Source organism: Lepeophtheirus salmonis, chromosome 14 (assembly GCF_016086655.4).
Source record: "Lepeophtheirus salmonis chromosome 14, UVic_Lsal_1.4, whole genome shotgun sequence".
Classification (NCBI taxonomy): domain Eukaryota; kingdom Metazoa; phylum Arthropoda; class Copepoda; order Siphonostomatoida; family Caligidae; genus Lepeophtheirus; species Lepeophtheirus salmonis.
Genome location: NC_052144.2, coordinates 24,997,446 through 25,024,832, shown reverse-complemented (window position 1 = coordinate 25,024,832; position 27,387 = coordinate 24,997,446). Strand labels below are relative to the sequence as shown.

General features: G+C 30.9%; 1 protein-coding gene across 1 annotated transcript in view; it reads left to right on the top strand.

The window, feature by feature from the left end:
• LOC121129667 (zwei Ig domain protein zig-8) overlaps positions 1 to 27,387 on the top strand; it is a 453,671-nt gene that overhangs the window by 142,943 nt on the left and 283,341 nt on the right. The window contains exon 3 of the mRNA XM_071893299.1: positions 18,998 to 19,142. The gene's annotated coding sequence lies outside the window, so the exon portion shown is untranslated. The remainder of the gene's footprint in view (positions 1 to 18,997; positions 19,143 to 27,387) is intronic.

Sequence of the window (27,387 nt, the reverse complement as noted above, 5' to 3'; positions counted from 1 at the left end):
TAACATTTGATACTTATTTTTATGTAATTTATATAAGTCAAGTACATCTATTGATTGTATGTAATATCTATTAAAAAATAAATATTACATTCTCCATAACAATTTCTAAAAAATTAATCCGCCCATAATAATTTACTGTTGACAATTAGAAAATGCAAAAAAGAAAAAAAAGCTTCCATATTTTATAAAAATAAATTATTTCCCCTTGTTATTAGAGTAGATTAAAGAGCTCGATGTGAGGAGTTTATGAGTGACGCTCTTCCTTTCTCTCTTCGATAGTTATGAAATCAGCCATACACTCTATTTACTTTTCAGGTACTCCATTTTTCCAAAAGGAAAGGAAACCTAGTGGATCGACAAAGGAACTCTTGAAGAACTAAATCAACAGACTTGTGGGTTTATGAGTGATCTGACACTTTTATTTCCCATTCCCATTGGTCACCTACTTCGTGGAAAGACCTCAAGAGGCTATGGGCTGTGCGGATACTTCTATCCAATGTGGAGAGACTCTGAGTTGAACAGGTATCCCCTCATAGAAAATCTTAGTGGCTGAGTGGGTATAAAATACTTTATAAAACTCGATTTATTCAAAGCGTGCCATAAAATTCTAGTGAAGTTCAAAAGACTGGTATTATTAATTCCATGGGCGGCCTCTTAGAGCATATTCAAAAATTGTTTGGGCTAACAAATGCAGCCCTGTCGTTTCACGGTTTCTATTTTTCTATGCTACTTTGGATATATTTTAAGTATTTACAGTGTTGTCGAAGCTTCAATCAACTACATCCTGGCTTTTGGAGGGAAAGTGTGGAGGACTTAACCTGGCTTGAACTTGCTTGGTCATAACATATTATCCATCGGTTCTCGGTTCTTCTTCACTAAATCATGGACCCAGGGATATTTGTAATGACAAAAGAATAAAGCCAGAGCTTATACTAGACCCTCATAATCAAAGCTTTTTGACCAAAACTCTAGTCGATATAGTTCAATCCATATTGACATTTTGAAATCGTTTCTTCTTCCTAAATGTTTCCTATTTTAACTAATAGTTCTTGACAGAGCATCTAATTAATAATTGACAGTTCTTTGTTGTTTTGGTGTCTACATTTAGTAGACATTTAGTTCATTCTGACTCGGGAGCAGAATTTATGGAACATTATGATATCCCTTGGGACAACTCCTTGTAGCTTACAATTTAGTCACAACTTTCTACCATCTGGAATCGAATATAATCGTTAAATGTTTCGATCAAACTTTTTCTTGGATAGAGGTCTCATTTTAAGAACTTAATTGCCTCCCATCCTGATGAAATGCTTTTGTTTCATGCATCACGTGTTGGGGTGGGCTCCAAGACTTATCTTGTCGTTAGCAGGATCTCAAGATAGTTCTAACAATAGGTACCTATCTGAAATACTCATGGGCATAAAGCATGCACCCTTTTGAATCCTCCCAATGCATCTTTGGAGAGTGGAGTCTGCAATCACATCCCTGTGGCAAACTTTTTACGTATTTATTAAAAACTAGCCGATTCAGCCTAATTTGTTACTAACCTACCTTGGATCCTTCCATGTTATATCTAAGCAGAGTCAGATTTTCAAATTGGATATGAGGCACCGACCATTGCACAGACTCAGTTTCAATCGGTCGTTTTTCAATAGCATATGAAATCTAAGACAACCTCTCAAATTTTATAACAAGTAACGTAGCACTTTTTTGCTATAATCTGCATCTAATGGTCTTATACGTACATATTTTATTATAGTCTTGGAGTTCTACTTATTTTTTTATCATTATTGATGTGTTGACATTATCCTTATTTTCTCATTTTTGTACATACTATATTTAATGACTCATTTACGTTTTGGGATATTATATTATTTTATTGTAATCCCTGAAACTCTGATCATAGGGCGAGTATTGTAGGATTTAGTGTTTGAGTTATCAAAAACTAATAGTTCATGTTTCTATACTAGTGAATAAAATAATTATCAATAAAGTTATTATAGTTTAAACTGTCTCGAGTAAAGTTCCTTCATGTATATAATCACTGAACTGTTTAACGAAATAATTAAATTATGAAAGCAGAAACTTAAATATTTTGTTATATATAATAAGTGCACTTTTACTTAAGAATTGGATTACTGAGCATTGCAGTGTATTTGTCCATCCAGGGATTAACCACGTCCAAGTGGACCTCTTTTTTCAGCCTCTGCTTGGGCTTGAAGAAGTAAGGTTAAATGATGTAACTCTCACTTCTTATGAAACCCAGGACCATCTCAGTGTCTGTGTTCTTCATCATGAACACCATAGGGGCTTCAGAAGGTTCTTTGCATATACTTCTGTTATTCTGACTCCTTCTCTTTTTACCATCAGTGACGTGCACGGAAAACTGCCCTGGCGAAAATTGCTGGTGGAAGAATGGCAAGGAGAAAATTGCCTGTATTTTTATCAAACTTCATGATGAATAACAGCACATTATAAATTCACTCAATATTATATATGACAAATATCTAAACATATTTGTTTGTTCCATCCCCCAAGGGAGTACCTCCAAGTGTGAGTAATATTATTGTAATAGAATTTCATTGCATTTTTTGAAATTAAATCCAATCTTCTAATAAATAGATTGAGAGGATTGGTAAGGGGGGGATGATAGCTTATGAGTCATTACCAAAAGTGATTTCCTTTGAATGGTGTTTAATATTTTCCCTGCACTTTTCTTTGCAGTGATTGCATGTCCTCATACTAGACACAAATAGGAGATGATAGGTATAATTATAGCTTCATACAACCAGAGAAACTTGTTTGAGGTCAGTCCCTATTTTTGTCCTAGGATTGCCTTGGCCATATTCCATATACGACAACACTTGGAGGCTACTTTTTTTTTTTTTTTTTTTTTTCAAATGTTCTGTCCAAGTAAGTCCTTGATCAAGAGTAACACTTAGGTGCTTTATATGTGTGGTATATTTCATCACTTTGGCATCCATTTTTAATTGTGAAAAGTATTCTGATCTAAATTTACCAGTTTTATAAAAGACTAGAGCGCTTGATTTTGATGGGTTAGAGGAAAGATCATTTTCTTTTCCCCTCATTCAATAGCAGTATTGATTGCCCTTTTCATTACATTGATAAAGGTGTGGGCATGTTTTCCACTAATTAAAAGGAGAATGTCGTCTAAGTAGCCAACGACCTTGATTGCTCCTTTTTTAAATTTATTAAGTAAGGTATCCAAAATCAAATTCCGAACGACCGGCGATAGAAAACCCCCTTGAGGGTTCCCATGGGTTAGATTTACACTAACTTCTTCTCCTCTAAGCTATGCTGTGACCATTCAAGGACATAGTAGATTTATATACAAGGATCTGATACACTCTGGAATACCAAGTTTTTCCATTGCTGCATCAGATGAATAAAATTGTTTATAATCAAATGAACTTGTGCATTCAAAACTGACAGCAAGTGTGGGTTGTTGTTGATAGATGGATTTTTCAATGGTATGGGTCACATGTGAAAGGGCCGTCTCAAAGTTGGAAAGAGTTATTGGTCTGAAGGATATTGTCAGGTTGTAATCTTTTTACCTGGTTTTGGTAGAAAACTTACTTTCATTGTTTTCTCAGTGATGAGGATGGTTTTATAAAGTTCTGAGATTTAGGCAACGATGCTATCTCAAGTTGTTGTAGTACAACTGGTTACAGTTCATGACGTCCCGAGCTTTTGGACGGATTCTCTGACCTTGTTGTTATCTAAGAAGCTTATGTTAAACCATTTACTTCCATGGATGTTCTAGAAGAGTTATTGAGTCTACATTGCAGTAAATGAGTTTCTATGAGTATTTTAGTGATTCGGCAGGTGATTGTGCGTAACCCTGATGAGTTTTAAGAACACTAATAGAGCCGTACGTCATTTTTCCTAAGCGCTGAACTATAAAAATTCTTTGCAATAAGGTATTCATCTCTGTGGGAACTAGGATGACTCTTTGGTTCAATTTTTCTGGCAAGGTGTTTGGTTCACTAGGGAAATGATTCGCTTTGATACTTTTTTTTTTGGACACCCAATATATAATATTGATAGCCTTGTTAAGCTATTCAGCGCACTCATCTATTACATTTGGGTTTGAATCTACAGCCGAGAATTATGTTAATTCTATGTGGTGCCTGAAGATGTTCCAGCTAGATTTTCTACCCTTTCTTGATTGGTCTGCAATTGACATGTATTTGCTGAAGCAAAAAACTATACATCTATGGTCAGCCATTGATGGTCTAATATCTATGGGCCACCCTGTTATCTCTAATTTGTTCAAGGCATGTGGATTCACGATTGTGATGCCGATGGTTGAACTGGGTCGTTCCCTTCGTTTATAAAAGTGAGATTGTTCTTCAATGATGTTTTCCAGAAACTCTTCTCTGGTGTCAGTTTCTCTACTAACCCACATTTGATTTTGGGTATTTGAGTCCATAGCTAAGAGAAGTGTTTTTGTTTTTGATCATAATGCTTAATGAGACGTACCAATACTTAATTCTCAATAGCAAATAATTGGTTAAATTAAGCAACAGACATTATTGTTATTATTCCATATATTTTCAAAAATATCGTGGAATTATCTTTGTCTGAAAATTCTAGAGCAAACCATGCTTACAAATGATTAGCAGACCCTTAACAAGCCCTCGGATGGGACGCAGGGGAGTAGTGGATTGTAAAATCCACTACAAGCGAGACTTTTCCTTGTGCCATTCCTGAGCTAATATACTAGCAACTAATTATTACTATTTCTATGTGGTTTTTTGTAGCTTGATCCATCTTCTGCTGCACTTTCCAAGAACTAGTCTATTTTGGATTGCTTTTTTGAACTCTTCCCAGTTGGGTTTTTAACTTCCGTTGTTGGCGTCTTTGGGTGGCGATTGACTTTTTCCGTACTTGGCTTGAACTGTTGCCTGTTCTCTGGGTCCATCATCTTCGTTTAGAGCCTTAGTTCCTCCACAATTGGCATCAGTGGATCCATCAACATCCACTGATTGGTTGCAACCACTATCAATATCAATTTCTTAACTCACTTCAGTATTATCTTTGTATTAGCAGGAGTATAATCTTTTATGTTGTTGTCACAAATTGTTTTTGATTTATTATCATCTACTTGATTTGGTTTTGTGGTGTCCCACTCTAATTTTTCTTCCTCTTGTTGGATAATGGGTGCTTGTCTTGGGTCTTTCCTGCTGAAACTATTCTGATAATGAAGTCTATCAATTACAGGGCTTCAAATTCCAGTGGATGTACACATATGTAGATTACCTTACTAAAGTTAGTAATTTCAGATTTTACAAGTTCCACCTTACCTTTAATTTGATGAATATTGCACTGGTGTGCTTTAATGCGTACAAGAACATATTCTCCAATGTTACCAATTACCCCAAAAACGAATCCCGTGAGTTATTTTTCTCTTTACTGAATTCCCACATGCGCACAAATAGTAGTCCATCGGATTCAGATTTACTGAAGATAGAGCCCAAATTTCCTTTGATCAAAATCCCCCTTTACTCGAATTTTCTTTTTTAAAGTTGGATTGAGTGGATTTCGATGTTTGTCATGGAGTGTATCTTGTGTCCATAATCAGTTCCTATCCCCATAGGAGTTGTTGAGCACAAGAAAAATATTGTAGACAAAATTAATTTTGTATTAGATGCTATCCATTTCACCATGGGGATTTGACTGTTTTCCATAATTTATTATTACAATTACTGTCCCAATCATGGTTGATTGAGAATATTTTGACTTTCCCCTACATCTAACATATTGTGCCACATACTTTGGATTCGTTGGGGATATACTTGGTAGTATTATAGTTGTCTGTAGTAAATATTTTATATAGGTATAAGATGAAAAGTAAATAATCTACTCGTACACTTTTTCCATCGGCAAACATTTTAATATAACTTTGACATTTATTAACATAAAATAAGAATCAAGGCAAATTATTAAAGCTCTTGAGTCAAAAATACATTCTTTTTTATTTTATTGTAAATAAATGAAAAAATAGGTAAGTTATCGTTGTTTCCAAAATTGTCTAAGTGATTTACTGCAACAGTTTATAATGTATTTAATACAAGCTGACTGTTTAAAGAAAGTACGAACTTAAATATATTCATACAACTTTTAAACCTTGAATGGTAAAACTTTAATATTTCGAAAAGGGATATATATAATTAATCAAAGTGATTAATAATAGTTAAATGTTAAAACAATGAGTTATGTTACATATTTTTCAAAATTATGCATGTTTTAAATTTATCAAATGACTAAATCAAGTTGGTTAAATATCCTAAATTATGTTTATACTTAAAGAGAGGATTTAAAATACTGGGTGAAAAATAAAATCTTACAAATTTTATACATCAAAACTTTGAGGTTGTAAATCAATTACATATTTTGTAAATTCATCGACTTATTTAGTATTTATTTAATATCAGGTGTTAGCAAACTTTTATATTTTATTAAATTGATCTTAAAATTGCATCAGTGTGGGACTCAAAACTCTAGGTCACAACATTATTTTGTGTGGGTCACACTCATGTTAAGTTTTCAAAGCAAATCGTAGTGACCATCCAGACAGTTTATAATCTTTTTCTTTTTCAAATTCCAATAGGATAGTAGTTAGTGTTGTGTTGGTACAGCCAAGTCCAGTCTTAAGGTCGTTCCTATCGGTCCTTGGGACAGGTCCTTAACTATTTGTCCTTGGAATTTTTCATAAACATGTCGATGGTTTATTAAATATAAATAAGATACTTGAAATATGTATATAAAGATTATGGCACATATCTTTCAAAAAATATGACTTTTTTCATTATAATATTTAACATGTTATATTATTAATTAGTTTAATATATAATAAATAAATAATTAAAAAAATGGAAAAACACACTCATTGAGGTCACGAGGGATTGATTTTACCTTCTTTAAGGACCAACAAACAAGAATGGACTAAAAGGGACCAGACAGGACTGCGGTCCTTGGTCCTAAACAACGACTGACACAACACTAATGATTCTCCTACCCACACACGGACTAAATCATCCAACCATTTATGTAAACAAAACATCAATTAATGGGACTAGTAAAGTGGCCACACAATAGCACAGAAGCTAATCCAGAGGCGTCTGACGCATTATATTTAGAGGGGGGGCGGATTGGTTTTGGATTTTTTTATTTATTAAATTTTTTTTCACAAAAAATATTTTAAATTTTAAGTTTTTTGAAAAAAAGTATCTATAAAAAGTTTTTCGAAAAAAATTTCAAAAGTTCACATCTATTTGCAAAAAATTAATATTTTTGATAAAAATATCAAAAATCCATAGCAATTCTTCAAAAATTAAATCTTTCTGAAAAAATTTCAAATAATACATTTTGGAATTTTTTTTTTTTAGAAATCCCAGTGGTTCACAAAAAATTCAAATATTAAATATTTTGGAGAAAACCTACAAAAATCCATAGCTATTCTAAGAAAATTGAATTTTTTGATAAAAAAATTGAAACATTCAAATTTTCAATAAAAAAAATTAAAACATTCAAATGGAATACAATCTCTATACCCCATCCCCTTTTTTTATCTTATTGATTATTTCTTCCGGTTGTATTTTGTAAAGAGGGTATGTAGAGAACATCTTGAAGGCAGTTGTTGATCAGGAGGGGGTTAAAATGGATTCAGATCATGCCAATCAGTCCTGTGATTATTTTTGTAATCGTATTACGACCATAGCAATGGTGACAAAGTTGTACAAAAGAATAACTGAAGATAGTTTTGTGGTAAGTAATATTTTTGTCATTTATGTTATTTGTTAGAAATATATGAAACATTCAAGATAAATGTGCAAATTTTTAGTTTAACCCTGTACATCAATTTTTAATTTAAAATATATTTATCTACAAAAATAAAGGATATTTATAAAAAGGAAACAAAGATTTAGAGCAAGGTCATAAACATATTAAAAGAAAGGGTTTTTATCAACACTGAAAATCGGAATGAAAAAAGTATTCCATAAAATATTATAGACACCAAGGGAATTAAAATTTATATAACCGCCTGTCATTCGCCTTTCAGCACGAGTTTTTACCCTAGATACTCGTATATGAACTTAATGGTGTCAAATAAGAATTATATACACTTTTAAGGTGGTAAAATAATATTTTCCGTAAATTATAAAATTGGTCCCGAAATCTTAAGCTTTAAATGACCTTTGTAAAGCAGACGTGGTAGGAGAAAACAAATTTGAAAGTTCATTTTTCTTTTACCCTTAATTTATAGCATTGATTCAGATAGTCCACGAGCATGCCACGAAAGATTTTACCTCATAAGGTACAGAAGATTTGAGCCCCTGATTTACTTATGTGGCCTAGAACATTACATTTTTATTTGTCAGCCTGACCCCCCTTGCTGCAGGGTCTACCTCCAGACGCTTTATTTAAACCAAAAGGAAATGGGACATAACATTATATTTATGAGAAGGAGTGATGTTAACCGTTTGTCCTCTTTTTTTATTTAAAATAAACTTTGTAGTTAAGTGATTTTTAAGGAAAGTGATAGTTTTGCTGAAGGGTCCATCAAGAGCAGAAGAGTTCGCAGATTGGGAAAAATTATACTTGTGAGAGTGATGTTGAAGGTGATAAGTTAGATCAAATGGAAATAAGAAAGAATATACTTGTATGACTGAAGAAAATGACGTAGGAAACTCAATCAGAAAATAGATCCATTACAAGTTAACTATAAAGCTAGTTATTTAAAAAAGTTAAATCCAGAGCCAGATCATAAAAATCCGTTTTGGAGTAAAATTTTACATTGAATGGAACGATGATAATGGAATTTCTGGAGAGGGATTTTCTCCTGGCATTCTCCATTATGAAAAGTTATTTTATGGTTTGGGAATTCAAGATTATGATATCAACCGCATTAATGACTATAAAAGTGCATAGGATTTATAATACTTAGTATGCAAATCCAAATAAATGTTCTCTTAAAGCTCAACAGCTTCAAAGATCTACAAAATACTGATCAAGGAATATCATTCAGTGTGAGAGGACTAAAAAGAATGATGATGTTACAGGAAACTGTCGAAATAACCGTTAAAAATAGATTCGAGGTTGATGTTGTTAAACTGAAGGAAATCATTAAAATATAACGATCACTTTGAGGGAAAGTAGGAGAGATACACCACACATAAGATAAGCTCAGGCCTTTAAAATTATATTGTCCAAAACCAACCACATAATTATCCCAGTTACAGGAAAAAAAGTGGGATTAGTTTTCAAATTGCAATGTTTTAAATTTCTTGAATTTGGACATAAAAGAAGTAATTGAAAGGTGGAGAAAAGTACTTCGTACGATGAGTTTGAGGAAAACTTAAGAAAAAAATTATAACTGCGGGTATGGAAAGAAAGTAATATGACCAGTACTGTGGATGGGTATGCCCCTGTCTCTGAGGAAGATGAACCGGAGTGCACTGACGAGAATGTTGATGAGATCTCAATAAATTCAGAAAGGTCTTAATGTAGAGAGTAATGCTGCACAAACACATTCAGATCTACAGGATATGCTGTCTGAAAGAAACGAAATTGGTATGAATGATGGAGAAGATATTGAGCAGGAACAAGAAGAAGTATGTATTTGATTCCACATCTTAGGCTGCAAATACCATTTGCCTCAGAGATGACTGGAGAATTGTATTGAAAAAACGGAAAGAAGTACTGAAGAAGCCTACGCCTAGTCCTACAACCCTGAATAAGAAGATTCCAAGAAGGACTTCAAATTCCGGGGGAAAAGTCGGAGGAGCAGAGATCAAAGGAAAATGACAATACTAAAGATGTAACAGAGATTAGAGAGATGAATAATCCAGGGAACCTGATACTGATCTATAAATAAATTATGAACGATTTTAAATTTTACTCATACTCACTAACTAACCCTAAAATGCCGTATCTCACCACTTTTAATGTGAACTCCATCGCAATTCCTGTCATTAATAAAGACTGACAATAGTGGGAACTCAATATTTTAGGACAAAAGACAATTCTTTAGTCATTCTACAGTCGAAAAAAAGATATTAGGAACTATTTCTCTGACGTAATCTGAAAATATTCATATCTGAAAGACAGTATTAATACAATGGGGGACCTCAATTTAAGCAGAGAGGAATGTGAGGAATAGGGATAAGAAAGAAGACTTCGAATAAGAATACAATCACGAGCAGACTAGACTATATTCTCGATTCATCGAAGATAATAGGGAAATTACACGAATTCTGAACATTTCCAACCCACGTATCAGACCACTCCTCTGTATTTGCATCCTTCACTGCACTATCAATACCCAAGAAATCCCTCTAGAAATTAAATACATGACTCTTTGACTCGGTTGAAACCTGCCAAAAAGTTAAAATAAAAGTAAAATACTTTTCAGATGCAATGGAGGAAGGAATTTATTCCCCCTTTTACACGTTAGAAAAGCTCAAGTCTAAATGTAAGACTTTTTACATAGGTTTGGCCAAAGAGTAAGCATGTAAAAACTGATGGAAACGTAGGAAATTCTGAAACATTTAGGTGCCGAGTCGGTTGTTGAAGTTAACGAATCATTCATAAAGATAATAGAATACAAAACATGTGAGTGTTAGTTAGATGTAAGTCAAAACTTGTGGGAGAAAATATAAATTGCAGGAATTCGAAGGGTGTCGATAAAGTTTATAAAACACTGTGTAACTGAAAATGTAGTAAGATTGGGATTTTTATAATGTCCTGATAAAGCGTGATGAACATATTGTTTTAATTAAGGGGGAGAAAGAGTTGTACTTTTTGGAGGGTTTGACATAATTTTCTCAGACATAAATTTGTTGTCTGTCTTTGTTGTCATGTTCTTATAGAGGAGGAAAAAGATAATTTTTAAGGTTCTTCGGGGTACTTGGGGGAGTCTGACCTCAAGTTTACGATCGATTTTTTATGATGTCCTGGCATAGAACTATACATTTGGGTAAGTTTTTTCTATTTACCTTATGTTTCAAATAAACCATAAATTCATCGTTTCTTTGGGATTTTTTTTTTTTTTTTTTTTTTGGGGGGGAAGGGTATAGAAATTTTTTGTCAGTTTTTGTTTTTTATGATCCAAGTTTTGTCCATGTAGCTTTTAGTTCAAATAAACTGTGTGAAGGCTATTTTTAGCGGCCTTGGTGGCCAAAGGGATGCCAAACTGCATAAAAAATGTAGTAAGCTTAAAGGTCGTCATATTGGGAAGTAAATAAAGTTTTCACCCAAAAACATTTAGGTTATTTCATGTTTTGTTTTATTTAAACAACCACCAATTTTTGGATTATTTAATTATTGGATTTATAATTTTTTGACTTGTTAGTAATTTTTTTGGCTTTATTATGCAGTTGATTTTGTAAGTAAAAACTCATGAAGTAACTATTGACGGCATACAAATATAGATAAATAATTGTAGATTTTTTATTTATTCAGCTATTTATAAAATTAAATTTTTTCATGAATACAGTACAAAAGTCCATAACCATATATAGTTTTTAAATCTTTTAATAATCAGTAAATTAATTCATGAAACATACTTTTGAGCGTTTTTATAGTAATTTGTAAAAATTATTTTTTTTGTCTTTTCTCTTTATCATATTTTTCTGGGATTCGTTTGTTTTTGATGTTGTATATATTATGTATGTTTGATATTAATGTTTGAGCAGAGATCAATAGTCCAGATTTGTCAGATTGTACAAAAGGGGCCACATTATTAACTGAATTTTTTTTTGAAAAACTTTCTGGAACAGTCAAAGATGCAGGATGTATTATTACGGCTTCTACCCTTTTAAGATTATACATTCAAAAAATCCATCAGTGGAGGTTAAAAGACTTGTTATAATGATTTTAAATGTCTGTGGTCCTTCATATAAAGATTCCTTCACATGAAACACGGATTGAACAATTTTTATTTTTAATAAATCAAGCAAACCAGCATCTCAGCTCTGAAGAAAGAAATGAAAAAATCGGTTTTATTTAATACAAATTTCTGCTTTGCATATCCAGAAAATGTCCCTATACGTGCCTTGTTTGATTCAAACCAGTTGACATCATCTTAGAAGATCGTAAAAAAAGACGAAAAGGTCATGTCAAAAAAAAATTCCTAAAAAAGAATTTATAAATAGGCGTCTAACTAGTTACATAGATCTAATAAATTTGAATACTTGACATCTTCTAATATTTGAAACAACAAAAAATGAATTTTTAAAATGTGCACAAGATGAAAATTTAGCTCTACCGATATTCCGTGTGATTTTCAAAACTTTGAAAGATATATAGGATCAACAACGAAGGAATCCTAGAAAGCATATGATAAAGAGAGAAGACACAAAAATATAATTGTTATAAATCACTCAACATCAAAATAGAATATAAATTTTCATAAGTCTGATTTCATGAATTAATTTACTCATTATTCAAAGATTTAAAAACTATGTGTATTTATTGCCAATTGTATCTTGTTCTTGAAAAAAATTATTGGATAAATAGCTGAATAATTAGAGAATCCATAATTATTTAATTATATTTGTATGCCGTCAATAGTTACTTCATTAGTTTTTACTTAAAAACCGACTACATAATAAAGTCAAAAAAACTACTAACAAATTAAAAAAAAATATATATATAAAATAAGTTTTTCTTTTATTACGCATTAATCATAATAAGATTTTTTTTGTTTTTAATTTGACCTCATTTTGAAAAACTTCCGAAACGCTGTAACTTTGATTGGATGGAGGGTAACGGTTTTTGATGGCACAGAAAAAATAATTTAGGAAGTCATTACCAACACCTAAACACATCTCATATTTCATGATAATTTTGAATTTGGTCAACTTTCAAAAATAGGGAAGACTCTACTTTGCAAACACCTAAAAAAAACATGATTAGAGTTCAAATGCATGGCTCTTAGTATTGACCTATGTTTACGATGGATAGTATGCCCACTTAAAGGTTACTGATGTTTGGTTCTGTTATGAAGGCTATTTGAGATTGGCTGAGTTTTAACCCATTACTTCCCGAGTGTAGAAATCGTTTGAATTTTTAGATGTAATTTTGTAAAGTAGCTTTGATTAGTACGTATATTAATATTCAAATTCATTTTTTCATTCAAAGTGTCACTTGTGCTGTTGGTGGGCACGTAAATATATGCACGCTTGGGAAGATCTCCTACAAAAATATTTATACTTATAGGTTAAAATGAGGGTATGATAATAAATAGGGTTATGACTAATTTTGGATTTTTTTTTCCAAGTTAGCTTTATTACGATAAATATAATAACAAAATATTGAGTATGGTAATATTTTTCAAAACAATTAGCACACAAACCCACGTCTAACTTTTGCATCTATGTATGTATCTTGACGAACATACATTTCGTTTATTTGTTTTGACAATTTGATGCCCTACATTATCGTAAAGTACATAAAAAATATTCGTTTTATGCTATAAGCTTGGCAAAATGATAATGTGGATATTTTCACCACGATTGCTTACCTAGAATTTTGTACAATCTCGTGTAAAACCAATTTTTAAAATATTTTGATTCTTCTTTGAATTTCAAATTATACTATTATTTCTATAAGAAAGCCATGCTTGAATAACTTTCACATTTCAAAACCAATACCATAGTGTTTTTTTGAAGAAATAAGGCTGATTTACTTCCTGATTTGTTCTTCGTACTCTGGAATATTGATTGCACTTTTCAATTAGATCTTTTTTAATAAAATTGTTTTCAATATAAACTGCTCTGCACGTCCTTTCAAACAATGATTACTTTATCATTATCTCTAAAAGTGCACTTCGCTTCCTTTCTTTTCATTTTCATTGATTCCCTTTTTGATGGGATGGGAATTGAGTCTATTGGATCTAACAGTACCTAGTAATCTCAAGTTGTCCATGAAGTCAAAACTAATATAAAGGTTATCCATGATCTTCTTACAACCTTTGAATATTTGTTCTTTTTTAATTAGTTCATAAACAAATCCCTCCTTTGTCCCAATTCATAACAATTTTATTGTGTTTTGCTCCTTCATAATTAATGCAATGAAGAAGCTCGCCGGAAGATGAAGCTAAAACTTCAGTCTTATACCCAAATAGTGTTGACTTTGATATGGCGTATTTTTTCATACTGTGGGGTCGAACTTACTTGACCATTGATTCATCCACACAAATATATTCAGAGGTTTCTACATATTTTTTCCGTTTATGGTTTCAAAGAGCATTGAAACTTTCCAAAAGGGATCGTAGAGATTCGGATAGTTGTTGTTGGCAAAATGTGTTATAGAAGAATTTTGAATTTTATATGGTTGAATTTTACTTTGGATTGCGATATTTGGACAGGGACTGTTTTCTCATAACATTTTTAATTCGTTTTAGCTTTCGAATATCAGTTGAAAGATTGTTTCTCGTTCTATTTGTCTACAAATTGAATAAATAACATCTGATATACATTTATACATGTACTTGTAATTTTTTTTTTTTACATACATGGGTTTAGTTTAATCTAAATTGGGCTTTTCATTTTCGTTTAAGTCATCTTGATGATGAGTACAAAGCTCAGTAGCGGAGTTAAAACAATCCTTTTCCAAGACAATTGGGATCTTCTTCAATTGTTTCTCCGTTATCCCTATTTTCATCGGTTTGCTCATAAAGATCTTCGAGTGGAATTACATAAACACATGTAGATTTATCTGGAGGATCCTCCTCCAAAAGCGAAAGAATTTGTTGACGATTGAAATTTTAATTTCTATAATTATTAGGTATCAATGTTAATTCATTGATGTTATGGTTTCTTTAGATAAACTTCAAAATCAAAACGTTTGCAAACGTAGGTAGGAAAAATAACATATTCATGAGCTTCATTCCCAAACGTACATATATGTATGTGCTAAATTTAGACATTATTTAATAATAATTGTTATATAATAAAACTGTAGCAAAAATAATTCAAGTATTAGGCACATATCAATACCTAATTTTAAAACATTAAAATCAATAATAAGGTGTATCCCTTTTCTTTTTAAAGCTTAGAATGTTCGACCTTGCTCCAGAAAGATCCATAATGCAAAGATTTAGAAACTATGGACCACTTATTGCTCACAAAAAAACAGACAAAAAGTAATATTTTTTGTTGAGGTGGTCATCATGTTTACTTACAATTAAAGAGCCTGATGCTAAAAACATAATTTAAAAAAAAGTTAATTTTAACGTACATAAATGTACGTGTAGGAAGTAATGGGTTAATTTAGAGTTAGTTGCTTTGGAGTGTTGATATAAATGAAGCTAATCATTTTGTTGTCTTTTGTTTGGGTTTATCCAATAATAGGGGTTCGGCAGCCATTATAACTTTTTGAAGAAATAGCTGAATTTTTTCCAAAGTCTTTCACACCTGCTGCTTGATTTAGCAGATCTTCTCCTGGTTCATCTGGCATCCTGTGGTCCTCAGTAGTAGTTTCACTAACACAGCCAGTTTCTTTGGGCTTTGGAGTATCTTTACAATTATTTTTATTAGTACCGGCATCGAGATATAATATTACCATTTTCCTCTGTGCAACTACTTTCACTATCATAAAAAATGGTAGTTTTTTTGTGTTGATTCGACTTATCGATACGGAGCTCACAATTTAGATCTTGGTCTATCACCTTTTCCACAGATTCCTCACTTTCTTAAGTTAGGGGGGGCGTTCCGAGGGTCCTGAAGGCGTACATTTCCTGGGGAAGCAACTTTTATGTGTTATTTTAGATTTAGTCAGTTCGATCTTACCTCTAACACAAAAGGATTTACTTTGATATTCAATGATTTGAGCAAGTATCTCATCACCAATGTTTCATGCGGCAACCTTCATATTTAGGTAACAGTTTTGTGGAAGATTCTGTGGTGGATAAGGGATGGATATAGTCTGTGTCCAGTATTTTTATTCTACTCAACAAAGGAGATGTGATTTTTCTAACAAAGGTGATTTCTGTGGCCTCTTTGGCAATTTCTGCATAAAGAAATTTACGCTTTGGCTTCGATTGCAGAACCTTTTGTTTCTCAGCAGACTCTTGCTTTGAGTTTTGAGGCCTTTTGGATGGAGGAGTTTCGTTCGAATGACCCTACCTCTCTCGTTTATTACTTCGAGGGCCTTGATTTTTAGTTACCCTCACTTGTTGTATGTGATTGTCTCCTATTTCAGGTTGACGTCATTTTCATTTGGCTGTGGTATATTGCTTTGCTTTGGTATGTTATTATTATACTTTTCACTTTCCTCCATTATTAAAAGGTGAGTGACAAAGGGGCATGAATGTTCTGCTCAATTAGAGAGTCTGCTTCTTATTACAAGAAAGGCCCCTATTATATTCCAGAGGAAAAAGAAAAGAAAAGTGACCTAGCTAGATCAATGTATTGGTGGATGAAGATCTTGAAGTCCAATGCTGGTTCAGAAAAGGAAGAATGTGCAAAATGACACTTTTTATTTTTATAAAAATTTTAAAATGAACTTTAACCCCATTTAAAAGGAATTAAACTCCAAGACACATCCGTAACGTGTTGATAGTATATACGTAGGAAGTTAAATTTTCATAAATAAGTTTCTAAATTGCCTTTAATTTTTATGAAAACTTTAAACCATGGGTAAACTGACAAGAATGGGTAAAATAATGAGAAAATATAAGAAAAATTAATAACAAACAATAAATCTCATACATTATTACCATGTATGACTCGATTTAATGGAAGAAATGTAATTTCATTTATTCCTTTCAAATAAATCATTTATCCCTAAACTCTATTTTATTATAGAATATAAATATTTATTATTAAGCCTAATTGAAAAAAAATATATATATATTTTTATCTGTGACTAATCACAGAGGTTGGGATTGGGATTGAGTCCGTGTTTAAAGACTTGAGTTCAAATTCACAGACTGAAGAACATAATCGACTTGATACTATTGCTTTCAAAAATTATCATAAGTGATTTAATTTATGGAGTGGAAACAATGTAGAAACTCTTCAAAGTAGCTTTTATTGGAGATACCTTAAATTCAGTATAAAAAATTAGTAAAATTTTAATATACTCCTCCAGAACTGTCTGTTGTCTATTATTTTCGATTTATTATAACTACTTCATACTAAACTTCAGGAGTGGCATAAGACTTAAATCAATCCAAGATTATTAAGGACTTTTATTTTATAAAAGTATTTTAAGACTTTACAGGACATTTGACTAAAGATTTGAATCGAGACTTGATCAAAATTTCTTAGATCTCTATTTTGACTTAAAATATACTACTATTGACTATATGTGCCATACTTATGAAATAGTCAGTTTTATCATTGATAAAGTTGAATAGCTTTAAATGAATTGGGTATGTGCATTTTTTAAGGAATATGTTTTGCACAATAAAAACAGTAACGCTATCATATAGCTAAAGTCTAAAATAAAACTTTCTGATTCTATTGGAGTGGCCCAACTCCTTTTTATATATTTTTTTGAACCTTTTTGTTTGCTTATTTTTGTGAATATTTTTTTGGCGTAATGATGCGGATTGTACTGGTTTCAAAACTAATTTAATATATTACTGCTTATCCCGGTACCACTATTAGCCTGGTATACAGAACAACGCTAGTGTGGTCCATAAATTTATCAGGGGGTAGAGCCAATATATAGTATTGCAATATCTTATGTAGTGTGGATTCCATCAGTTTCATTTTATTATATTATGTACCATGTTAAAATGAATATGTACATAATCATTTTAACTCCCTGTTAGTCAACCGATTTAAAGAAACAACAACTTCATATTCAATTAATCATCAATACTCTTTACGAATATGCTCCATAATATTCATGAAATCGGATTGCAGAAGGGTCCATTAAAATCTAAACACTTTGAACTTTTAAACTTCAACAAAAAATAGTTAATTAATTAACTCTAGAATTTTAATAAAATTAATACTATAAATAGATGTGCGTCTGAGCTCTTTTAATCATTAATGTAACCTTCCATTAGCGGCAATGATGGTTTTCAGGCGGGGTGGAAGGCCTGGTACCTATTGCAGATGTCGTACTCTGTCATCGCGTCCCATCGCCGACTGACCATGGCTTTTAGGGCCTCGGTGTTTGGATGACGGATACTGCAGCCCTAGCCCTCGGCATACACTTAATAGTTGTATTTGAAGGGCTTTAGGGGCTCCAAAAGTGTCAAAAAACAATTGCCCTTCTTCCTCTCCATCGGTGGTCCCCGAGAAGCACAACTGTTTGGAGTGCGCAAATGGAAAATCGTCGATCATGTTCAAGTGTCAGTGTCTTGACTTTTACGTAGGCTAGAGAGCTCAGTTTTGTTATGTAACTAATTATGTATGGTTTAATACATTAAAATTCCAATTTTATTTCAATAACTCAGACTTAATTAATTATTGAATTAGTATGTGCTCATATTTCAAAGGACTAGCGGTATACATATTTTATTATTTATTTATCTTGGTAATTCCTTGTGTAGGATTTTACACGAATATTTAACAATTTATAATCGAGGTTTAGTGTATTCAATTAACTGTTTTGCATAAAAGTATTTGATTGTTTTTCCTTTTTATTTCTGGAATTCCTTCTTTTTAATTTTTATGTAAGGATTGAGGCTTACAACCATAACTATACAACTATAATATTGTAGTTATTATTTTATATAAAACATACAACTTTAACAAGAATGGGTGGGTACTTATTCGAGGATAACAAATTATATCTTGATGAAACAACAAACTCATTTTATGGAGATTATTTGGAAATAAAAATTTAGTTTTTCTCGATGTTTGATATTCAAACAAGTGTTTTTAGTATTTTAATTGATATTTACGAGTGCAAAATAAAACGAATAGTTATAAAATCATATCATATTTTTGTTACGTAATTATTATAATCGTGAAACGGTTTATAATTAAATTTAATACTTTTTTTTTAGCCAGTTTACTAACTACGTTATGATAAAGATGTTCACAAATGGAGGGTTAAGAACCTTTTAATAGCCCTTCTATTTTCTTGCAAATAACCTTTCAATGAATGATATACTATTTAGGGTATATATCTACTTTTTGGTCAGTAAAAACGTAAGTAAAAGATTTAATTTTATCAAAACTTTGTACCTACTTATCATTTTAATTTAAGGAACAGGCGTACTAACTTTCTGTCCAAAGTAATCATTTTTTCTTCATTATTTTTTAACATAGAGGAACTCTTGTAAAAACTTACTCATATAAAGACATTTCTTCAAATACAATTCATTATTTATTTATCTCGATAAAAACATACAGAAAAGAGTTATATATTCCGGGAGGGTTGAAGGAAAAAAATAATTAAATTTCTTAATAAGTTAATGAAATATTGCAAAATTAGGATTGGTCCTATGTATGAGACTACATGTGTTAATGCCACATTAATTGGTTCTTTATTTGTGCCATATACTCCTGTTCATAAGAAAGCAATCATATTTAAAAAAAAAAATCAAATATTTTAACTTTTGTAATGACATAAAAAAAGTAATAAAAAACGAGATCAATTTGGTTTTAGAAGATCTAGCAAATTTAACAGACACTTAATTTGACGATAACAACGACGTCTTTGGTCATCTAGATAAGGAAAAATCCATCCTTATCTTGATTCAGATGAAGAAATTGAAGCAATAAACCTTCTTTTAGAGGATATTACATTGAAAGTACCTCAAAAATTTAATTTTACAACAAATCTGTTTTTTAAGACAAGTCTTTGTAATGTAATTTGGAAAGAAAAATTCCATTCAAAGGCTTTATTGTCGTTCAAAATATAATACCGCTTAATATTCTTTTTATACTTTTTTTTTTCGATGCGCATATTGATCTTCTTGTAAATTGTACAGTTGCGAAATTAACTGCGGTTTAGTGATTGAAATAGATTTAAGCAACTTAAGTAAATATATTGGAACTTGCATATTATTTTTCTACAAATATTTATTCACCAAATACTATAGACTAATGGAACAAAAGTATTGACATTTAAATTATTCAAGAAACCATGTTACTCAACAAATTTGAAAAAAAAATAGGTGATATTTTCTTTTTTCTGATATCTTAAATTATAAATCTAAAGAATGTATTGTACAAAAAACACCCAGTAATTAATATTATCATGAAAAAATTAAAAATTTCTTCACTGTTAATAATGCGTATTTGTTCAGAAAGAAGTTTGTTTGACCAAATCTAGATTTTTGTAAAACAATATCTACGTTTTAAGTAAACATGTTTGAATTTCAATTGTATAGACAGAATGATAGAAATTTATCACTAAATATTGATAAAAATTATAGAAAATAATATGCAATAATGTATAAAGTGAATTTATACTTTAAATATATTTACTGTAGCATTGGGGTACCGAAATAATATCAGAAAACATTTGTGGAGCTACATAATTGTTTGTTAAATTTGTTTTATAGAATTGTTAGAATTATCTAATCAAACATAAATGCAAGAATACAAAAAAACAACTAAACGTTCTGTACAACAATAAATCCATTTTGGTAGAAAAATTATAAAAATTCAAATCTTCAAATTTTGAAAAGGTTTGAGAAATTTTCTACTGATGGCCAAATCTTCGCGTAGTGAACTCTATTGAGTTCCTTCTATATGTGTAAATATTCTGAAAATTACTCAAAGAGATTTAAAATTGTATTTGTTGTCTAATATTTTTTGTTCTCCAAAAAAGTTTATTTTTTTAACAAACTTTATAATGCAAAATATATACTGACCTATCAATCAGTAGTAACAAATACAAACTCTGGCATGTAGTTTTATTTCTTAACAATTATCTACTTAAAATTTAAAGTAAAACATTTCATTGTGTCAGTTAATTTCAAAGAATATTTCAAATACTAAAAATAATACCTTGAATGCTTTTAAAATAACTGTATAAAAATCAGAGCTGTTATCATCGGGATAAGGGGCTAAACAACTCGGTCATTTTTCAAAAGTAGTATTTAGCGGCTTATTAATGGTAAATCATCCATATTTACTACAGAAAGTCCTACAATAACAATATCATTATATAAATTGATAGATTGAGTATTTAAGTTATCGATAAAAATAACTAATGTAAATCGTACATACATATATCATTAGCATATAAGTCATTCGACGTTATTTTAGGTTTTTTAAAAAAGATTTTTGCGTGTTTCCCAATTTTTTACGCATCATCACTGAAACACAAATCTTTTTTTTTTTTTATAATTAAACAAAATAGACAATATCAACTATTGTATATATAAAATCATAATACAATGATTTAATCTACTTTTTATAACACATTGATATCAAATGAACTTTATTACATCTTTAAATTTCCCAAGATGATAGGTAAACTCTGATAATTTGCTGAAATCCTGTGAATTAATAGCGAAATAAAATCTCAATAATAATCCCAAATGTGTCTGAATCCAATATTGCTATCATGAAAATAAGGCTGGGGTTGAGCCTGAGGTTTTCATTCAATATTAGAACGATGGGTAATCTATCAAGAACGATGAAGACTTTGTTAATTCAAAGACAAAAAAAATATTGTTTATGAGGTTTGGTTATACGTAACCACTGGGTTTCAATCTTATTGACGAAAAACCCCATAGAAAAAAGACTTATAGAAACTAGTCCTACCGAAATGTTCCCTCTTTTGTCAATATCTATGTCATAAAAAAAATCTTAATCATAGAATGATTCAATCTAAATACTTAAAATTAAATGTAACTTTGGAGGGTAATGATTGAGCTACAAACTACAAATCGGTGTCACTTGAAGTAATTAATGTGATCTGAAATTCAAGACGGTGTTTTTTTTTTTTTTTTTTTTTTTTGAGGCTTTGTTTCAAACATCGATCTCCAATACTAATTTTTTAGACTTCCGCTAAAAACTTCAACAAAATTGAACTAATCAATTCAATGTTCTATTTATTTTCAACTCCGCACATTCAAATAAGACCATGATTCCTACAGTCCTCGATAAATTGAACTTCATCTTAGAAGTTGTGGGAAAAAGGAATCCTTGTTTTCTCTAAGGAAAGACACAGTAATCAACCTGTTTCATAGTCCTTGCCCCTTCTTACGGACTGAAATATTAGTTAGTTTTTTATAACTATTATCTGCAACTAAACAAGTACCCATCATATTGTTTGTTTTTTATTTTAAAGAAACGATGTTCATTCGTGTGTTTTAAGCTATTTTGTTTTGTTATGTTCAAAAGTACCATGCCGTCAGAAAGTATTGGAATATGACTTCAATTGTGTTTTAAGAGTTTTGTTTAATTTTATACAAAAGTCGCCTAAACAAAAATGAACGGCTGGTTGTTTACTTTTTGAACGCTATATTTACCTAATCTCTAGAATAAATATTAACGAAAACGGAGCAAAAAAGCAAGAAGTGTCTCATTTAGTACGTGCTGGATTTAGTGATTCTGATATTGTAAAGACTGAAGAATATATCTGAAGAACCACCAATTGGAGGGTCAAGACAAAGGTCAACAATGCTAAAGACATCTGTAGTTGTCATATCAGTGGAAAGCCGATCAAATTAAAGCCTGAAACGGCTAAAAAAGCTTTATGAATAATCATAAAGATGACGATGACGGACTTGGCAAAAAAGCGGTCGGTTGGCCGTTCCACGGAAGTCAATTCCGCCAAAAATACTAGAGACAGGTCTCTTCCACATATTGAACGACCTTTGCTCAGTCAAAAACAACAATTACGATTTGATCGGTTCAAAAAGCTTTACAATGACCTGAGGTATCACAGAAACCAAATTTTAATTTTCTAAAATGAAGTTCTGGCCGAATGACATATGGCCATCGCAGAGCCCCGACCAGAATCCCCTTGATTACAACGTCTGGTGGCAAATTGGAAATGAGGCCTTTGGACAACGTCACGGTAGAATTGAGTCCCTAAAGCAATCAGTTGAGAAAGAGGGGCAATCAGTTTCGAAGCACTACATTGTCAACTTGCGAAAAGCGTCCTGGGTTGCATAGAGCTTGTGATTGAGGCTGAAGGTGCTCTTTTTCATAAGTAATGTTCTGTAATAAGTAATAAACAAGTTCCAATAAAAAAAAAAAAATTATCTTAAACTCATTTAAAGCCGCTAGGTTTAATTCATTGTTCAACGTTCATTATGTTCCGGAACTTTCTGACGGTCCGATATGTCATTAAAGAAGTGGTGAAAAAAATGTTATACAAAATATTTGAAATAATTCTTAAACTAAAAATATAACATTCAAATCCAGTTCTAATTTTTTTGAAAGTGTTAGAGAAATTGGGGACTGTTGCATGTAGCAGGATAAATTTAACTCTTTGAACAAATTTGTTTATTTCTTCCTTGATACAAAAATAACGACTTGGCACAAGTTAAATTAAAAAAACCAATTTTTTTTTCTAAAACGAATAATTTCAAATTTAAAAAAGAAAATGTCACATTTACCCCTGGCCTTTACCTTTTTGCTGTAAAACTTTATCTTGATAATGAAATATTCAATATTAACTGGAAAGTCAACGTTTTATGGATATAACATATATATATTTCAACAAATTTGTATTCTTCAACTAATTTTCTTCCATTTCTTTTAATAAATTATTTTTAGGCTTACAGAAGCCCTGTTATTCCTAGTTATAGATTGATAAAATTTACTGTTAAAATAAAAAAAACTTAGGGTGTCCCTGATTTAATATTATTTTGCCATTTTATGCTATATTGAACATAAATTACGATATGAAAAAAAACATCATTTATTTTTTTACTTTTATTTAGGACAATTTTTGATAACGTAATTATACTAATATCTTTGCTACTAGGATTTAATATTGAAGAGAGTGTTTGAGCCACTAATCTTCAATGAAATACCTAATTTGTTAATCTTTATTTGAGAAACTCATCCTTTTAATATAATTTGAGGTTTGTAGTCGATATTAAAGATTAAGAACCTCTTTTGACTATTGTTTACTTTGACTCACAACTTGAAAAACTAAAAATAATACTAAAGTATTGACTGTTTTCGTCCCTCTTTTCCTAATACCTTCCAATGAATCCTTATACTTCATCATTTGCCCTAATGTTTGATTCCTTAATTTTAAGCAAGTAATAAGTATTTCTTGAAGGAGCTGTGAGGATGTTTCTGCATTCATAATTTCCTTGATGTCCTCCTCAATTTTGTATCATTCGTTATATTAGATTTTTATTTGTGATGTAAAGTTTTTTTTTTGCACTCCTGTATGATATAAATTACAAGTAACTGCCAACATTAAGAAAGGAATGAATTAAAAAAACAACAACAACATAGAGGTAGAAAACAAATGGGACGGTCCAGAAGTTGATTTTTGAGATCCTTCATTTCAAGAAGCGAATGGAGATACTTAAGATCGTATTGGGGAAAAACCCTTTTCCTAATCATCCCTTTGATGTGATCTGTTCTTTACTATAAACTTAAATTAAATTTTTATTACTTTCGAGTCATTGATCTTTGCTTAATCAAAGAAAAATAATATGGAATATAGTTTATGATTATTGAGCTTTTAGATTTACCTATTTATGCAGAGTACTCAAAGTAATTTAATGAACATTTGCAATAGGGATAAAACATTTGGAGATTTTGGTTTGATGTCCATAACTTTCATCTCAATGTGTTATACACAGGTTTTAATTTATCAATGTATAATCCATTTTTTTTAAATAAAAAAACATCAGGATCAAGATAACAGTGATTCAACAATTTATTAATGTTTTTAAAGATGAATTTTTTTCACAACTGTTTTAATTATTTGTTTATGCAAAATGTATGCCCACTATATTTATTTAAATATCGATAATATAAGAAACCCCCAATACAATTGAAACATCTTTCTTCAAATCTTGATGATGATGAGGTAGGACGAGGACTTGAGGAAGGAAGCTGATTGAATTATGGAGTGCTTGAGGTAAGAAACAGATTTAAGGTTGATAGAGGACTCGAGGTAAGAAACGGATTCAAGATTGAAGGAGAGTATAAGGTATTAAGATAACTTGAGGTAAAAAAGATTGATGCAGGTAGAGTGCTTGAAGAGTGCTCCATAAGTCCTGTAATAAATCTTTTTCTCACAATTGATCAGAGTAGCTATATTTCTGTTTTGATATTATTCACTTTCTTCTCTTAAAATACCTTCTTCACATAAATAATTTTCAGGAATCAAAATTGTTAATTCCTTAGATGAAATGATATTCTTTATTAGGCTTAACAATTAAATTTTTTCACTCTTAGACCACTCATTCATTCTTACAATTCCAGGATGATCAGATGAAACATGAATCGGGATATTCTTTTATCTTAAAAAGTATTCAGATATTTTTTTTCCAATTGAACCATTTTACTCCATCTAGTTTTGCACACATAACATATATGGCAAATGTCACTCCGCCTTCTCATGGTTCCTATTTGTGGGCATGCTGTCTTCCACTACTTTATAAGTTTATTTTTGAACAATGTCTTTCATACCCAAAATCCTGGGATTATTGAACATATTTCTAGTATAGCATGCATTTACTCCAATCACTTTGAAAACCAACAGCTTTGAAGTCTGAATGATAACATAACCTTCCAGGATTAAAAACGCCAAGCTCATCATGAGGTTTTCAATTAATATCTTGATATTTTCCCGTCATTTGATGGATTCTCAATAGATCTATCTGTCCTCAAACTAAGGTCATTTTCCAGAGAATGAGTATGTAAACAACCCAGGGTATATTTGGACAGTCCCATCAAGAAAGAAAAAGTGATTTGTCACACATGCTTGAGATGCTTTACTTCAATAATGAGCTTCATTCTCTCATCTTTTTCGTCCATTAAAGAAAAATGTCATAGCCCACACATTTCTAGAGAATCCATGTAAATTGTCCCCCACTTTCAAGGAATGATCCCTACTAAATGTAACTTCTTGGAGAGAAAACCAATTGGAGCATGGCCCTCTCTTTTTACAGGATTATTTGGCCTTAATTTACAATTACATTTCATTTCGCAAATAGTTTCAACATAATTTATAAGTTATAATGTTTGGAAATTATCTTAATAATAATAATGTTGTCTAATCGTTTAATGGTGCATAGTGCAGAAGTAAGTCATAATGTTAATTAATAATAAGGTTCTTCTTAGAATAAAGCTAGACCGGATCAACTCGCTTTATTTTTATGACCACATCGTTTTAATCAATATTAACAAATATCTATGAATATGACCAATTATATTCAAAGGGTCATAGTGAGGTCAATTAGAGTCACATTAATTAGTGGAACGCTCTAAATTATTCTGGATTATAATATCCCATCCCTCAATTTTGAACATAAATCCCATATTTGGCTGTTAATATTTATCTAGTAAATAAATATAAAGGGAATTTCTCAATAACTTGATTTTTACTCAAGCGTCATTTCTAGTTGACTCACCACATTTGAAGTCGCCGCCAATTCTATCGTTACTCCTTGTGACTTGTGTGGCCCATAATATAAAATGTAAATTTGTGTCTTTCCTGCCTAAATGGGTGTACGTTATTCTTTACACTTTTTATCAATTTTTCAAGCAATGAAAAAATGGATTTCAACATGATATCATAATATTTTAAACCATAATTTTAATTTTAATGTTTCTTTGCAAAGAAATTGGTCTCTTCTGAAATAAAATATCACTTTTTCTATAAAAAATATCTTTATTTCATGTTAATATTCCTTTTCTTTTTAAAAACATCATCCTTTAAAGTTCAATGTTAGTTTCCAAAATAGGTTTCCACTTCAAATTCATAGTCACCATTTGTATGTTTGAAGAATTTTGTGACATAGAAGGGTGAGAAAGTATGAATTCGGGTTCGTGTCTAGTCTATTGATTGAGACATGAGAACCTTGAAATAATTGGTGTGTCAGTCTTATTTATTTGTTAAAGTCCAGTTTTAAGACCAGTCTTTGGAATTTTCACTAAAAAATGTCCATGTTGTATTAAGCCAAATAAGATATATGTGATTTAAAAAAATATTTTAGGAAAAAATATGTATATTTTTATAAATAATGAAATATAAAACGATAAATATATTTTTACATAGTTCATTAATAAATTCTATTATATAATAGACTAAGAAAAAAAGAAAAGAAAAAAACCCTCAAGAACGTGACGAAAGACCAATTTGACTTTTTTTAAGGAATGACAATTAAGATTGGACTAGGCCACCGTCTTTGGTCAAAAAAAAAGAACTGACACAACACTACTTGAAATAGAAAGTACTTTTATTTAGTAAGAAGTGAGATATTAAAGATGTGAAAACTTAGTAACTGAGAGA